At 49.8% G+C, this 14,213-nt stretch overlaps 1 protein-coding gene across 2 annotated transcripts in view; it reads left to right on the forward strand.

Annotated features, from left to right (window-relative positions):
* Window positions 1-8,579: 8,579 nt before the first annotated feature.
* DRAXIN (dorsal inhibitory axon guidance protein) overlaps window positions 8,580-14,213 on the forward strand; it is a 31,587-nt gene continuing 25,953 nt past the window's right edge. Inside the window, exons 1-2 of one of the 2 annotated variants that reach the window (XM_029578814.1) lie at window positions 8,580-9,955; window positions 10,527-10,746. The gene's annotated coding sequence lies outside the window, so the exon portion shown is untranslated. The remainder of the gene's footprint in view (window positions 9,956-10,526; window positions 10,747-14,213) is intronic. The other variant, XM_029578812.1, reaches the window with a different exon arrangement.

Here is a 14,213-nt window from a genome sequence, read left to right on the forward strand (position 1 = left end):
AACTACCAAAAGGGTCCGGGCGAGCCGGCGCGGCGCCCAAAAGGGTCCGGGCGAGCCGGCGCGACGCCCAAAAGGGTCCGGCCGAGCCGGCGCGGCGAGCCGGCGAGACCCCCAAAAGGGTCCGGCCAAACTGGTGCGACGCCCAAAAGGGGCCGGGCGAAGCCGGCGCGGCGCCCAAAAGGGGCCGGTCAAACTAGTGCGACGCCCAAAAGGGGCCGGGCGAGCCGGCGCGGCGCCCAAAAGGGGCCGGTCAAACTAGTGCGACGCCCAAAAGGGGCCGGGCGAGCCGGCGCGACGCCCAAAAGGGGCCGGTCAAACTAGTGCGACGCCCAAAAGGGGCCGGGCGAGCCGGCGCGACGCCCAAAAGGGTCCGGGCGAGCCGGTGCGACGTCCAAAAGGGTCCGGCCAAACTGGTGCGACGTCCAAAGTGTCCGGCCGAGCCGGCGCGACACCCAAAAGGGTCCGGCCGAGCCGGTGCGGCGTCCAAAAGGGTCCGGGCGAGCCGGTGCGACGCCCAAAAGGGTCCGGCCAAATTGGTGCAATTACCAAAAGGGTCCGGGCGAGCCGGTGATCGCCCAAAAGGGTCCGGCCAAACTGGTGCGACGCCCAAAAGGGGCCGGGCGAAGCCAGCGCGGCGCCCAAAAGGGGCCGGCCAAACTAGTGCGACGCCCAAAAGGGTCCGGGAAGGGTCCGGGCGAGCCGGTGCGACGCCCAAAAGGGTCCGGCCAAGCCGGTGCGTCTTACAAATAACGCGGGGGACGCACGGCAGGAAGTCTCATATCAGCGACCCGGAAGTTACTACACTCGGGAGAGAGAAAAGTGACTATTGTTTTCTCGTCCGCCTCCTTCCGGCTCCCCCCCCCCCATTACTCCTCTTTCTCCCTTTTGTTCCCCCTGCCTCCTCTCCCTTCTTCTAATTCTCTTCCGGCCTTCCCGCCCTCTCCTCCCTTCCAGCTTCCCTCTGTCCCTTCTTTCCTCCTTATCCAGGTTGATCTGCAGCAAGAAGTCCTATTGTAGTTCTTTTATAAGGTTTTCCTGATACAACGCTCCACTTCTGAGGGGGAGAGAGAAATGAGTTATGGAGCAGAAAAGAAAAACTAAGAGAAGCCTTCAGTGCAGAAGAGAAGAAAAGTCTCTATGAGTTAGCAGTTATAACTTTTCTTCACTTTCCCTGTAAGAAGGAGAAACTTAATATTGCACCCTAAGCCCATTTCCATTTTAGGCTGCCCTTCTCAAATAATGATTCAACGGAGTTTATAGCAAAAATTCATAGAACAAAACCCTTAGAAAAGAGCTGAAAGCTAGCAAATCAGGCCCAGTCAGAGTCAAATTTAAAAACACAACATTGATACTGGATAGATGTGAAGACAAAGTGATTAAAAGTTTTGATGGTTCTTTGTTTGGCTGTCAGGGTCTATTATTTTGCTGTGACTGGTGCTGTTCGTTGTTGTCCCCCCAAAGCTGGTGTCTTGTGTAAATGCACCATTTGTACACCAGGTAGCACTGGCTCAGGGATCCTTCTGTTCCCTTGTCATAAACTGACATCACATATTCCTCTTGTGTCATAGGATAGTGACAGTAAAGGATGGCAAGAAAAGACCCAAGTGATCCAGCTAGTCAGCACTTTTTTTTTTAATGTATTCTTTTATTTAGTTTTTATTCTGTCAAGGTTAGTAACTGCTGCCCCATGTAAGCCACACCAGTGCAGGTTTCCCCTTATTTTCATCCCCCAATGTCCATCCTAAGCTTTTTTTGAATTCCATCACAGATGTAAAATATTTATTTATTTGACATTTTTATATACAATATCCTAAAATGCCCTTATAAATTCTTTGAAAAATTGCAATCATGACAGTGGCACAGCTGAGCCTAACTTGTTTTATTTCTGATTGCCTTTCTTGGTAACTTGATGATCTTCTGCTTCTTCATGTATAAGTATAGAATAGTAACTTGGTATTGGCATATTCATTAGCAGTTTTTGTGATATCATTTCCCACTATGTCTAGTTTTCTACATAAAACATTTTATCAGTTGGTATGAGACTATCCCATATAATCAGTTCTTTATTCTCTGCAATTCTGGCAGGGTCGTCATCCCAGTACTTTTCTGGCACTGCAATGTTATCATGTTTTTACAGTTTCCAGTAGATGAGCAGTGCTACCTTATCGTGCCTTTATGGGTACAAGCCTTCTTACATAACATTGAACCCAGTCAGGAGATGCGTAACCATATCTTATTTATTTATTAATTAGCTTTTATATACTGACATTCGTGGGTACATCATGCTGGTTTACAATATAACTGAAGGAGGAAAATACAAAAAATGAAGGTGGGGGGAGGGGTGCAGCAAGGAAGAGAGAAGGGGCGAGAGAAGAGAGGGAAAAAGAGGAAGAGGAGAATAGGAACAGTACCTGATGGAAAAACAACCAAAGAACATAATATGTAACATTGCAAATTATACACTCAGAAAGGGACTGTATAACCTTATACACTATACATAAATTATACACTATACATAAATAATTATACACTCCAAAAGCACTGTATATAACATTCCCTGTACGTACCCGGATCAGTCCAGACCATGGGTTGAGCCTCCTTTCCAGCAGGTGGAGACAGACCAAAACTGAACGGGTGTCCTACAGGAGGACAGAGCCTACCCTGCAGCCCTTCAGCATTTGTCTGTCTCCAGCAGATGGATCAGCTCACCCTGCGGTTCCCTGATCTGGGCTGCTTAGCCCTTGTTTTCTTTCCTTGTCAGATCAAGAAGTAGTATCGTAGTTTTTCCATTTATTCAACCTTAAAAAAAAACCCAATGAATACATTTGGTAATTTGTCTTGTTTTGGACTCTGTCTCTCCTTTTTTCACAGGAGATGCTTCCGTCTCCTGGCTCTTGCCGGACCTAGGGGGGCTTGGCCCCTTGTGCTGGGCATAGCCTAGGTCCGAGACTGCTTCCCCCGTGGGGAGGGGTTGACATTGGTGGTCCAGTCACTCGCCCTCCCCCCCCTCTCTGGCTGCCTTGAGGGCTCAGGGCTCTCCCTTCTCTTCCCCTCAGTTAAAAAAAAAAAAAGTTTAAATAACTAAAAGGACAATACATTTTATTCTAATAAAGGCTGGCAAAAAGGGGGAAGGATTTTTTTTAAAGGTTAAGCAGGCCGGCAGCCAGAGCCAGTAGAGCGTGTAGGGTTCATTCTCCTACCTCCGCTCCTTACCGGCACTTCAAAGACCTTTTCTTTCTCAGCTGTTTTTTTTCTTTAGTGCAGTTCGCAGCTCCTCTTCACTGGGGATGCTGCGTCCAAGTGCCTGTCTCGCGTGTGGGGAGCCCTCGGTGTGCCTATCGCATGAGGGGCTCTGCTCCGCGTGGCTGCCGGGTGAGGCGGGTCCCTCCTCGGCAGCGCTGCCAAATTTGGCCCGGGGTCGCGCTCCCCTCCGCATGGCTAAGCTGTTCCTGGGTCCGCAAACCGCGGGAATGGTGGCCATTTTGGGAATTTCGGCAGCTCCCAATTTGGAGCCGCCAGGGGCTGGGGATGCGATTTTGGAAGAGTTTCCCCCAGATTTAAGCCCCGTGCCGCCTAGGGATGAGGTCCCTGACCCCCGGCAAGGCTAGGGCCCTCTTTTCTTCAGAATTTGTGCTTCTTTTGCACAAATCTTATTTGGCCAGATTGCAGGAGGAGTAGGACACTTCCCCAGGTCCCCTGCCGGCAAAAATCCCACGACCGACTCCAACGCCCGTCCTCCCGACCCCGGAGCCTCAGGGGCCCGTTAGGGTGCGGGTGGTCCCGGGGATAACCCCCATTCCTGGCGCCCCTAGTTGCTCCAGATCCGGATCCCACTACAGATTTAACGGGGGCGCTCCCCCCCCCTCCCCCTTGGAGGGCGATGAGCCCCCAGGTCCTCCGCATGTTTCAAAAGGAGGAGTTGGAGCCCCTCATCCCCTTTGTCCTCCAGGAACTGGGACTGGAGGGGCCCCCGGCTGATACGCTTACGGCTTCTTTGCCCAAGGATATGGGCCCAGTCCTGGCAGGACTCAGGGCTCCGTCAAGTGCCTTTCCCTTCCACCATAAGAACATAAGAAAATGCCATACTGGGTCAGACCAAGGGTCCATCAAGCCCAGCATCCTGTTTCCAACAGAGGCCAATCCAGGCCATAAGAACCTGGCAATTACCCAAAAACTAAGTCTATTCCATGTAACCATTGCTAATGGCAGTGACTATTCTCTAAGTGAACTTAATAGCAGGTAATGGACTTCTCCTCCAAGAACTTATCCAATCCTTTTTTAAACACAGCTATACTAACTGCACTAACCACATCCTCTGGCAACAAATTCCAGAGTTTAATTGTGCGTTGAGTAAAAAAGAACTTTCTCCGATTAGTCTTAAATGTGCCCCATGCTAACTTCATGGAGTGCCCCCTAGTCCTTCTATTATCTGACCTTAATCAGGGCGGGCTTTGTGCAGGCTGTGCCGAGAGAGGGGAGGGCTCCTCCAGGGGCCCTGCAGCTGCAAAACTGCGTCGGATCTCGGCCAAGTCAGGGCAGCAGTCAGGCCGGAGCTCTGATCGGGATCCTGCCTTTTGTCTGGACAGTGCGGGAGCAGCGGCCATTTTGGATTTTTCGGCGCCTGCACCCGCATCATCGGGGAGAGTGGGGGAGGGTCCTCCCTGCTTATCTCCAGCCCATTCGGATTTGGGAACTGATCGGGGGGGGGCTGGCAAGGAGGGGACAGCCCGTTGCTACCGAGTCCTGCCATGGGCCCAGGTGGGGCAGCAGCAGTGACATCTTTTTCCACCGAATTTATTTTGTTACTTCATGATGCCTTTTTGGCCAGGCAACAGGTGGCTGTGGAAGTCACTCAGGCCCAGTCTCGACCCTCCCAGCTCGGGGGAGGGTCTGACTTTAGCCCCCGTTGGAGGGACTGGCTTTGGTTCTGGTTCGAGTTTCTTGGGCGGACCGCAGGTTTCTCCTGTTAGGAGACTTCTCGGTCCTCTTTCGGGGTTTGCTTGGGCAGGGGCAATGTGGAAGCATCTGAGGATGCCCCCAGGGACACCGGAGATGACTCTAGCCAGGGGCCACAGGTGGGTCCAGTCGATCAGGCTTTAGGGGGATGTTGGTCAGGGCGATGACCAGGGGTTTCCTGTTCCTGGAGCTGATGACCCCAAGGTGGTGCGCCTTTTCAATCGGGAAGAGCTTGATGCTTTGCTCCCTTTGGCCTTTCAGGTTTTGGAGGTCAAGATGCTCCAGGATAACCAGGATTTGGAGGGAGTGGACCAGGTCCTAGATGGGATGAGAGGGTCTCCCGTCTTCCTTCCCATACTACAAGGTGGTTAAGCGGATGGTTGAAGCTGAGTGGGGGTCTCCCAATGCGGGCCTAAAGGTTGCTTGGAGTATGAGGAGGCTTTATCATCTTCCGGAGCAGGACTTGGAGCTTTTTCTCTACCTAAGGTCGATGCAGCGGTCTCAGCAGTCACTAAGAGGGCCACTATTCCCATGGTAGGTTCTGCGGCATTAAAGGATGTGCAGGATCGTAAATTGGTGGTGCACCTCAAGCGCATATTTGAAGTCTCAACCTTGAGTTTGAGAGTGGCGATTTGTACCAGCTTCATGCAACATGCGTGCCTCCGCTGGGTTCAGCAAGTTCAGGAGTCCCTGCCGAGGTCCGGTGAGGACTCGGACAGGGCTGAGCGGATTGAGGCTGCAGTGGCTTACGGGGCAGATGCTGTGTATGATTTGGTCCGTACCCCCTCTTGTGTGATGGCTTTGGCAGTGGCAGCCTGGAGATTGCTCTGGTTGCAAAACTGGGTGGCAGATGTATCCTTCAGGGTTCATTTAGGTTTGCTGCCTTTCAAGGGTTGGCTTTTCTTTGGAGAGGATCTCAAGCATCTTGTTCAGTCTCTTGGAGACTGAATAAGGCTTCCCGCCTGCCTGAGGATAAGCCTAAAGCCAAGCGGTTTTTCCAGGCACGGTCTCGTTTTCATTCCGATAGACGCTCTCGGCCCTTGAGGGCTGCTCCGGGAGCTCAGAGACTATTTTCTTCTCAGGGTCAGTCCTGGGGGCAGTCCTTTCGAGGGGCCCAGAGACCGTTTTGTGGAGCCCCTGGAGGTGCTATGGCCGGTGGTAAGCCCTTGCAATGAGGCGAGGCCGGTCCGCTCTGTCGTTCCTTGTATTGGAGGTTGCTTGACTCAATTTTACGACGAGTGGGCCAGGATTACGCAGGACCAGTGGGTTCTCAGTATAGTAGGAAATGGCTACACTTTAGAATTTGCTCGTCCCGTTCGTGATCTGTTCCTTATTTCTCCTTGCGGTCCTGCGGACAAGCAAATGGCAGTACAAGAGACCCTGGATCACCTCCAGCGTTTGGGTGCGGTAATCCCAGTTCCCTCAATGGAGATTCGCAGGGGTTGCTACTCCATTTATTTCATGGACCCCAAGAAGGAGGGCATGTTTCATCCCATCCTCGATTTGAAAAGGGTGAACACAGCTCTCAAGGTGCCACGCTTCCGGATGGAAACCTTGCGGTCTGTGATAGCAGTGGTTTGCAAGGGGGAGTTTCTGGCTTCATTAGATCTCATGGAGGTCTAACTGCACATTCCCATCCATTAGGACTCACAGTGCTTTCTTCGCTTCATGATCCTGGGACAGCATTTTCAGTTCCGGGCCCTTCCGTTTGGACTGGCCACAGCCCCACGCACCTTCTCCTTCGGAAGGAAGGGATTCTTGTCCACCCATATCTCGACGACTGGCTTATCAGGGCAAAGTCGGAGTTGCTCTGCCAACAGTCTGTTTGCAAAATATTCTAGGTTCTTCAGTCTCTTGGCTGGGTAGTAAACCTGACAAAGGGTCATTTGACGCTGACTCAGTCCTTGGAGAATCTAGGCGCTCGGTATGACACTCGAATCAGAAGAGTATATCTTTCGGAGGAGAGATTTCTCAAGTTGCAGAGTCGGGTCTGCCAGCTGTTGCTGTTACGAATCCCCAAGGTGTGGGATTATTTGCAAGTTCTAGGCTCAATGACTTCAACGCTGGAGTTGGTTCCATGGGCGTTCTTCCATATGAGGCCGTTGCAAAGGTTGCTTTTGACTCATTGGAGGCCGGTCTCGAAGGATTTTCGTCTGCCAGTGCCTCTCGTAAATTTAGCCAGGGAGAGTCTTGCTTGGTAGCTCTCAGTATTGTGTGAGGGATGGACCTTGAAGTCCCGGACTGGAGGATAGTTACTACCGATGCCAGTCTCTCTGGCTGGGGGGCAGTTTGTCAACACCATTCCACCAGGGGTCCTGATCTGTGAAAGAGTCTGCTTGGTCTAACAACTGTCTGGAGACCAGGGTGGTTCGTCTAGCCTTGAGAGAGTTCTTGCTGTTGGTGGAAGGTCAATCGGTATGGATTCTTTCCAACAATGCGACTATGGTGGCGTATATCAGTCGGCAGGGCGGGACCAAGAGTTAGGCAGTAGCCCGGGAAGCTCAGGAATTAAATTTTTGGGCAGAGTAGCACCTGGAGCCCATAGCTGCATCCCACATAGCCAGGATCGAAACGTTCAAGCGGATTTCTCGAGTCTAACTTAGCTGGACCCAGGCAAGTGTGAATTGTCGGAGGTCGCGATGCAGCTCATTCACGATTGGTGGGGTCCGCCTCACAAGGATTTAATGGCAACTTGCCAGAATGCCAAAGCATTCCAGTTTTTCAGTCGACAGCGTCAACACAGAGCCAAAGGTGTCGATGCTCTGGTTCTTCCTTGGCCGCAGGGAGTTCTGCTTTATGTGTTTCCTCCCTAGCCGTTAGTAGGCAAGGTGCTAAGTCGCATCGAAAAATATCGCAGGGAGGTAATTCTGGTCGCTCTGGAGTGGTCGCGACATCCTTGGTTTGCAGATCTGATCAACTTAGCGCTGGAAGGGCCAATTTTCACTTCAATCATCTAGCGGGCCTGCTTCGTCAGGGCCCCATATTTTCAGACCAGGCTGCTCACTTCTGTCTAGCGGCATGGCTTTTGAGAGGTGCTGTTTAAGATGCAGAGGTTATCTGGAAGTGGTCATAACTACCTTACTTCAAGCCAGATGGAAATCCATTAGTATGTCTTACATTTGTGTTTGGAAAGTGTTTGTGTCTTGGTGTTCTGCTAACAGTATGCGAGCTCTCAGCTCTTCTGTTCCAGACATTTTGTCTTTTCTGCAAGAAGGCTTTACTAAAGGCTTAGCTCCTAGCTCGCTTAAAGTTCAGGTGGCAGCCTTAGGTTGAGTCTATTAGTTAGTCGCCGGGGATACTGAAAGTAAAATGTGCAGCCAAGCCGCACATTTTACTCTCAGAAATTAGCGCCTACCCAAAGGCAGGCGTTAACCATAGACAGCACTGGGAAAGTGCACAGAAAAGCAGAAAAAACTGCTGTTCTGTAACCCTCCGACTTAATATCATTGTGATATTAAGTCGGAGGCCTCAAAAATAAAAAAATCAAAAACATCCAAACAAAAAAAAAATCTGCCCGCCGGTTGGTGGGTTCGAAAACAGACGCTCAGATTTTGCCGGTGTCCATTTTCCAAACCCGTGGCTGTCAGCGGGTTCAAAAACCGATACTGGTAAAATTAAGCGTCGTTTGTCGGAGCCACTGACAGCCGCCACTTCCGCTTATAAGGAGGTACTAGGGCCGCGCTAGTGTCCCTAGTGCCTCCTTATTAGCGCGGGCCCTAATTTAAATACAAAACCGTGCACCCAGGAGAGCGGGCACTCAACACGGAGCGCCGGTTCTCCCACACTTTATAATGAGTCGCTGTAGTTTTCTATTTACAGACCTAGGCAAGATTCCAGAGAGGAGGCACAGACTAACCCTGGCAACACTGCAGTGCAGGTAAAAGCTCTTCATTGCACCACATGGCTACATGAGGAAGGAGGAGGCCATTTCATGTTTCTCTCTTTGTTTTGTACACTAGATAATTAGGAAAATAATAGATTAGCACACTGCTCTTACTCTCCCTTCCCACCTGTCACCAGTAGGACAGAACCTTTTTGTGGATGGAGATCAAATGGTGCATCAGCTCAGCTGATCCTTTCCTATCTGGGGTTGACAGGCATTCCTCTTTTCCATAGCAGATCAATAAGATAGCAATCCCTAATTACTGACTATAATAAGTACCACGCTCAAGATATGTGCAGGACATAAGCAGATGCAAGAAAAGATTTAAGTGGGAGGGGGTACCCAGAATTCCTGCAAATGTATTTAAAGCTGTTGGTATCTCTGGTTTCCTTTGTCTTTGTCTGAAGCAGCAGTTTGCAGCTCCGTACAAGCACCTGCTCTCTGCCCTCTAGCATGCATTCACTTTGCACATTATCTCCCACCTCAGGCACAGAGCCACCTCGCCCTCTCCATTCAGTTCCCACTCCCTCTGTGTTTGTTTCTCTTTAGTGATTTCAGTTCCTCTGCTCTTTTGTCTCAGTTTCTCTCCTCATTATGTCCCTCTCATCTCCACCTTCAGGCTATTCTTCTCACTCCCTTCTTTAGCCATTCTACCCTCTTAAGCTTAGCCACTCCCTTCTCTGTCCTTAGCCTTTTCTTGAATACTCTCTGACCTCACCCGCTCTAGCTTTCCTACCTCCCCTCCCACCCCTCCAATTCAGTGTCTCTCTCCCTTTCTTTTGTTTAGCCCCTCCCATCACATTCTCTCTCCTGTATTGTTTCCCCTGCTCAAGCCTTAGTTCTTCTGTATCTTCAGCTATTTTTTTTTCAATTCCTAACCTCTCCCTGGAGATGTGGAGAGCAGACTCCTTGTTCGTCCTGGAAGATCTCTTCCCCTCCTCCCCTTCAAAGCTGAGTGCAGAGCAGAAGACCAGCACATAGGTAGGAGTAGCACATTCTCCAGCTCCTGCCATGAGGCTAGGTGGAAGGGATGAAATCTGCCCGGTGATCGTTCCTTTCCTTCGCTGACTTTGAACCTTGGAGGAAGGGAGGGGGTGAACCCCCAAGACCAGTAAGGTAAGTTATTGTGCACAGGGGCAATTGCTGTTCTTTCTTTGGGAAGACAGGAGTCGAACTGCAAGCTCCTTAGGTTCACATTTTATTTTTGTACTTAATTGGAGCTAGGGCAAGCACATCAGTGGCTGCAGAAGTGGGGAGTAAGGGAGAGAAAAAGACAGCGGCAAGTAAGAGAGCGGTGAAAGGAAAGAGAGGATAGGAATGGAGGTGAGAGAGGAGATGCAGGTAGAGACATTTGTTAAAGGTGAAGTGGGAGATGGGTTAATTATAGTCCTAAATGCTGTACCTTCAGCTTCCGTTCTCTGTCCTTGGTACTGATTTTTTTCATCGTATATGGTATCAAATGCTTCCTTCGGATTCATTTATTTCCTCTCCTGGAGTATTTGTATGTTTAAGAAAAACACACCTTCTAGTATGTGAGCTTTTCAGACTACACAGGTCCCCCCTTCAAATGTGCCCTGTAAGACCGAAAGAAGATGCAATACAGGAAATCAGATGAAAGTGTCTACAATTCCCACACATTTAAGGGACAGTGGTTTGTTAAAATCGTATTTCTTTATTTATATTCCAGCTCTCCAGGCACTTCAGAGCTGAGTGCATTCAGGTCTTGTAGATTCTTCCTTGTCCTCAGGGGCTCACAATCTGCAAGACTGGCTTACAGATGCTGCAGGAGAAATAAAGGCGATAAGCTGGAAATGTCCTCTTTTATTACAATGATGGGCAATAAAGATTTTCCAGCTAGACTGAGGCAATTGAACTTCCTAATCTGGTCTGAAAATGGGATAAAAAATGTAAGTGGAAAAGGAGGAGAATGTGTGTTGTCCTTCCAATCAATGAGTGAAAAGTGGAGCCCAGCAAATTCCCAGTTCTTCCCTATTCTACTTCCCGCAGTAACAATTACAACAGGATATTCACTAATGACACATAAGTAAGGACAATAAAATATCAAAATGGTGTTCATTGGAAAGGGAAGAATTAGATGATAATGGTCAGTAACTGAAAGAGAGAATAACAGAGGAAGACATTTTAAGGCCATTAAACTGATGAATAAAATTATAACAGAGAGAAATTCAGTTCAACTTACTACATAGATCATTTTGTAACAAGAGTGCTGGGATTCAAAATTAAAATGTGAAAGTGATTTATGACAAAAGGAAAATGAAAACAGAAGGTATGCTGATGGAAGGTCACAAATCTGAACATTTAGGGCAGATAACGAGATGCATTGAAAAGATAACAGGTCTCTAGAGTGGAAGAGTGAGTTAATATGGGAACCATACTGTGGACAAGATTTCACTAAAGATGAAGAAATTCTTGATGCTAGTGATAATACTGGACTGAATGGGGTGAAGAGAGTGAATGTGGTAATATATGATGTGAGAGATAATGTAAGATCTATGGACACTTGCTGCTGTAGTGAGATTGGCTCAGCCTATGGGGTAGGTAGACCCTCATAGGCCCTCACTGACAGTTGGCGGAGCTATGCAGGAGAGAGACGGCATAAGAGCTTCACCTATACATCCCCTTTCCCCTTGGGTTGAACCTTTGTGTTCTGGGGGCCGGCAGGTCTTAGCCGAGAGTCTCTGTGGACATGGCATAGGTGCACGTCCAGGGCCAGACTAGGGCCAGGGCAGGCGGCACCCAAGAATGGTCAGTGTCCAGGCAGGGATCAGATCTAGAGATCAGTCCAGGGAAGGCAAGGCAGAACTAGAGGGATAAGGCAAGCTGGGCTGGAGAGGCAAGACAAGGCAGGAAGCAGGAACCAGGAGCAGCTACACACACTGCTTGCAATCGATGCAGGAGACCCATTGCTGAGGAGAAGAAAAGATGTTCAGCGAACCCTTATATAGGGCAAGTGATGATGATGTTATCCAAGGGCACCACAGCCTTTTCCCACCTCTGGCTCTTTAAATGCTGTAAAGTTGGGTGCACATGCACCTAGGTAGGAGCAGCAGAGGCAGTGGTGTCCTGTGGACATGCAGGCTATGGCCTAGTTGTACGCGGCATTGTAAAGTTAGTGCAGCAGCTTGCGGGAACATTCCACAAGCTTCCAAACATACAGTGCCCCCTCCTCAAGGTCCTGGTCCTGGGCTTCAGGGGAACTCCTTTATTAACAAAGGTGCATGGAGATTGGTTGCTGGCTCCCAGGAGTTTTCTTCTTATCTGTTATCTTTCCATGCAATAAAATGTTCCAGCTTATTGCGTCTTCTGTGAGAGTCCAGGATTTCCTGTACTTTAGTAGGCGTCTTCTTCTGAAGACATCTCTGCAGGTTTGTCAAAAGAATTGGGAAAGGACCAGTGGTTTCTGCAAGAAAATGTGGTTGGAAGTTTGAGTTGATATGTCACAGGCCTCATTTGATGCAAGACCAGAAAAGGACCTATAAATTTGGTGCCAAATGAAGAGAGGGAACTCTTGAGGTGCAGATTCTGCATGCTTAACCATGCCAGGTCTCCCAGCTGGAATTGTGAAACCGGTCTACGCCTCTTATCAGCGTGCTTCGTAGCCTGAGCTGCTGCCTTGGAGATCAAGCGGTTGGTTTGCAGCCAAAGATCCTGGAGCTCTTGGACTGTTAGGTGGGCTGCTGGACAGGTCACAGAGAGAGGTAAGAGTAGGGAAGCCCGTGGGTGTTTGCCGTAAACAACATTGAATGGAGAAGAGCTGGTAACACTACTGACATGATTGTTGTGTGAAAATTTAGCCCAGGGTAAAAGAATGGACCAATTATCTTGTCTCTCATTGACATATAGGCGAAGGAAGGTCTTGAGGTCTTGATTCAATTTTTCTGTTTGGCCATTCCCTTATGGATGCTAGGTGTTGCGTCCATCGGTCTCAGACTGCTTCGACCTCTGTGCCTCACCTTTCTTCCTTCTCTTTCCACAAGCCTTGGGAAGATGGCTGCTGCTGCGTCATCATGCCGCTCTCTCCTGTGTCCCCGGATCGGCTACGGTGACAGTGTTTGCCATGTTTCTCCTGAGGGCCTCCTAGGGTGCGCGCGCGCACGCCACCCACGTCTTTATCCACGTCATGGCGGGAACCTCGGGGGCGTCCCCTCCTAGTGACATCACCACATCCTGGTATTTAGCCTGCCCTTCGTTTGCTAACAAACTGAGTTAGCAAGGATTGGATTTGCCTCCGGTCTAAGCTGCTCTGCCGCTTCCTTGCTGCCACTGGAAGTTTTCTCTGCCCTCCGGTGCCATTCACCTCTAACCTGGGTACCCGCTCCTTGGGGGCCCTTATGCTCTCTTTCAGGTACCTATCTTGGGATACCGGGTACTCGCTCCTCAAGGGCCTGCTCTCCCTGCCTTGGTGCCTGCAAACCAACTACTTCTGCCTGCCAGGATCTTCAACAAATATAGGTATTTATTCAGTGAGTAAACTAACCTTGTCAGCTTGTCTCACCTCCATCTTCAGCGCTGCAAGTCTACATCCGGAACTCTCTCTTCTACCCAGCGCAGCCTACCCTCATTGGAGTGTGGGATGGGTCTCCTCTGCTGAGGACCCCTGGACTACTCTACTGGGTTACCTCACTGCTGCCACCCCTTGGGCAGTACCATCAAGCTGTATAATAAACATGAATTCTCTGTGTCTGCGTGTATAGAGTCTAGCCTAGAAAACAAAGAGGTAGGCAATCTATGATAGCCGTCAGGAAAACACAAAAGAAACAGATGCCTTGATCTAAAGGAACCGTCCGCAAGGACACACCAGAAACAGCTCCCTACAGGATAGAACCTGGAGCTCCGATACCCTGGAGCTCCAATACCCTGCGAGCAGATGTGATAGCGATAAGGAAAATCACCTTTAACGTGAGATCCTTTATTGTAGCCGTTTTCAGAAGCTCAAAGGGCGCTGTACACAGAGCTGAGAGAACCAAGTTCAGATTCCATGAAGGACAAGGGTGCCTGAATGGGGGATGGAAATGCTTTGCCCCCTTTAGGAAACGAGCCACATCGGGGTGAGCAGCCAATGTCACACGTTGAATGGAACTGCGCAAACAACCAAGAGCTGCTACCTGAACCATCAGGGAACTACACGATAAGCCCTTGGCGAGTCCAGATTGCAAGAAACCTAAAATATCCGACACTGAAGACTGAGTAGGAAGAATCGCCCGGTCCGCGCACCAAGATTCAAAGATTCTCCACACGTGCACATACGCAAGGTTGGTGGATGTCTTGTGTGACTGGAGAAGTGTTGCCTCCATAGCATTTGAATACCCTTTGCTCCTCAGGCGGCACCTCTCAAAAGCCATGCCGCTAGACA

The sequence above is a fragment of the Rhinatrema bivittatum genome, chromosome 15, assembly GCF_901001135.1.
Source record: "Rhinatrema bivittatum chromosome 15, aRhiBiv1.1, whole genome shotgun sequence".
NCBI lineage: Eukaryota > Metazoa > Chordata > Amphibia > Gymnophiona > Rhinatrematidae > Rhinatrema > Rhinatrema bivittatum.